Source organism: Pteropus vampyrus, unplaced genomic scaffold (assembly GCF_000151845.1).
Source record: "Pteropus vampyrus isolate Shadow unplaced genomic scaffold, Pvam_2.0 Scaffold436, whole genome shotgun sequence".
In the NCBI taxonomy this organism is placed as follows: Eukaryota; Metazoa; Chordata; class Mammalia; order Chiroptera; family Pteropodidae; genus Pteropus; species Pteropus vampyrus.
This window is the reverse complement of record NW_011889217.1, coordinates 1549761-1552973: the sequence shown is the minus strand read 5'-3', so window position 1 is coordinate 1552973 and position 3213 is coordinate 1549761. Positions and strand designations below refer to the sequence as shown.

The following is a 3213-nucleotide window of genomic DNA, read 5'->3' as shown; positions in this document are numbered from 1 at the left end:
GTATAAGGATATAGGCTCTGGAGGTAGATTATTGACCTTGTAAGGTTACTTGCCACATCTGTACCTCATATCCTTTTTTGTAAAATGGGGATAGACAACAGCAATACCTCAGAGGGTTGTTGTGAGGGTTAATTAAGGTAACACGTGTAATGTACCTAGTTCTGAGCTTGGCAGTAGTTAATGCTCAACAGAATTAACTGTTACTCTGTAAGTTCACAGATATCTCGGTGTGTGAGTGCATCTAAATGTTTGAGTCTGATTGGGAGATATTTGTACTGTTGTTTCTGTATGCAATTTGTGAGAGTGTATCTGTGTAATTATTTTTGTGTGGTAGTGTGCCTGATTCTGTTATTTGCTGTCGACGTATGGTTTTATGTTAGTGTACATGTATGATTAAACGACCGTGTCTACATGACAAAGAGTGGATGAAGTGTGGCTTTGTGGCTTTTGACACACTGGTATATGCATACACTTCTGATCATGTCTGTTCCAAACACCCTACTCACCCTCCCTCTCCATGGAAACGTCATAATACTCGGTGTCCCTCATTTCCTCACCCTGAAGGAACCGGAACGTGGGGGCAGGGGTGGGTGTGGATGCCAGTGAGGAGGTGTTTAGACAGGAACACATGTTCCCTCCTAGACTGTGTATGGGAGGGGGAGCCCCCTATCTTGCACATATCCTGAAGGTTCCAGAGGAAGTGCTCCCCCTCCAGCTGGTTCTCAGTTCCCTGTCTTGTCACCATGGCAACAGTTGCCAGGGGTTCCCATGGTTGCTAAGATCTGGGTGTGGGAGGTTACCAGGAGATGTTGCCAGTAGAAACAGAGAATCCTGGGGGAAAGGAAGACTACTCCCACAGCTGCCAGCTCTCTGCAGTGACAGGACTGGCCCTTGGACTTCTCCTGTCCCAAAATTGTACTTATGATTTGTATGTGGCAGTACTAGGGTTGGTGGGAGGCTTTAGCAGGAAGTTGAAACTAGAATACTGGGATCTATCTTCTGAGGAAAAAGGGGGCTCTAGCCTGCCCATTACCATCGTTAAGGTTGGGAGGCCCTTAGAAATTAGTGATTGAATTCTGTCCCCAATTTCTTATACGTCTCCCGTGAACTCTGCTTGAGTTCTCCAGTGGCTAGTGTTTATTACCTGATGCTTCTATCTGGTATAGGAAGGAATGCTACATTAACCCCATTACCCTGGATGCAGACTGACTTCTTCCTGAGGTCAGACTCAGCATCTCACCTGGATATATACTTTATGCTGACACTTTAGCCCAGACTTCAGTCCCACACTGAGTCTCAACTTTGGCCTCAGCCTGAGACATTGACCTTAATCCTGAATCAGGCAGTGTCCCCAAACCCAGCCTCAGCCCAAGCCTTCCTGTTAGACATGGATGAGCCCCAATCTTGATACAGATATTTGAATTTATCCACAGATGCAATTCTGATCATGTACTCTGACTGAACACTGACCAGAAATCTAATTCCCTGATACTTGCCTGGCACCTTGCTGCATGTTTTGAACTGACCAGTACCATAAGGATTCAAAAGGGTCATTTATTGCCTCGGTGTGAGAGGACAGTGCTAGAAATGACCAGCAGAGGGCGTGCAACATCAGGTTCTAGAGGCAAGCTTCCCAGAGCCCACCTGGGAGGGGGATATCAGGCGTATCAAGATCTTGAATCGTATTTCGAGACCCAGGTCAAGACCCAGAGCTGCAAGCACAACAGTAGTCTAAAAGGTTGAACTAAATAAAATAAACTAAAATAGTGGTCTAAAAGGTTGAATTAACCCAGTGATGCTGACACTTTGGGGTCACATGGGTCTGTACAATCATGGGTCTTCCTACAGCTCATCTGGGCTGAGGTCTGGGAACTCACCAGAAGGTGCTTAACCATTTACTGGCATCACGGGTCTTAAGAGGACTGGATACCTGGTGAAGCATCCCATTTCAACTCAATGCTCAATACAGCTTCAGTACCTTCCTTGGTATCTGGTTATCTTTTGGTCCTATTGAGCAGAAATCTGCCTCTCCTCCACCTTTTTGGTCTTAGCTCTGTGCTCAAGATCACATCAACCTCACTGGTCCCACCTGCCAGGCATCCCTCAAGTCCGCTCCTCTCCAGGGTGAACACCCCGCAGGCCTTCCTGGGTTCCTCCTCTGCCTTGTTCCACTCCAGGCACTAAGACTATGGTCTCTTGTCTGAGTTTCAGTTCATGGTGCTTGGTTTAGTTTTTAGATTACCTGGATTAGTTTTTTCCTGACATGCCAGTGCGGTATGCAAATGAGTCAGCCTGCTCCCTCCTCTGACTCCAAACCTCTTTCTGTGTAGCCTCATGTTGCGTCAGTGTTTTTGGTAGCCACCTCATATTGTTCACCCATAACCAAGTGAAGACCACAACCTATTTTCTCCCTGAGCTGCTAAATCACATCTTGCCCATTTTGTACCTGTTGTGATTTTGAAAGGAGTGTTATATTTATTTTATGAACAAAGATACTTGAAATAAATAAGATAAAAATATTTTGGCAATACTTTCTGAGTTTTAGGGAAATCCCTGGGCTTTGAAATCTCTGCACTTGATGCATACTTAAAGGTAGGACTGAAGTTCTCACTTTGGCAATACATATGCTAAAATCGAAAAAACACAGAGAAGGTTAGTATGGCCCTTGTGCAAGGATGACATGCAAATTCATGGAGTGTTCATATTTTTGTTTTTGCTGAATATTAAAATGTAAGATTGTAAAGTGAATGTATATATGAATAACTTAGTATATTACAAAACAAAAAGAGGGACTAAAGATTCTCAGCTGGCTTGGCTGTGACTTCAGCACTGTGGATAGAGGCCATTGGAGGTACCCCCAGCTATACCTCGGACTATGAGCGGGTGGAAGATAATACACGCATAGCCTTCAGGTGGGGCCAGAAATCCATGCTGCTCACTCAGTGCCTTACAGTGTAGAAAGCTCTTTTACCAAACTCATTCTGCCCTCATTCAACTATCAGCCCAGGCAGCAGACAAGAAAGGGACTATTTTCTAGATTTTCACAGTTGAGGAAACTGAGGTTCAGCTAGGTCAAACTCCAAGCAATCTTTTGGGTGTGGTGGGACAGAGGACACTAATTACTCCATGTTTAGCAAACATTACCTCTGGGGAATGACTTTCTCTTGAGATAAAGAGGAGTACACTTGAGCCAAAGCAGGACAGGGTAGTTGG

The 3213-nt window shown here is 44.9% G+C and overlaps 1 non-coding gene across 1 annotated transcript; it reads left to right on the top strand.

The window, feature by feature from the left end:
• The first annotated feature begins 2603 nt into the window (after window positions 1-2603).
• On the top strand, window positions 2604-2710 carry LOC111732289. The gene has a single exon (XR_002777477.1). It is a non-coding gene; the product is annotated as a U6 spliceosomal RNA (small nuclear RNA).
• Window positions 2711-3213: the final 503 nt, after the last annotated feature.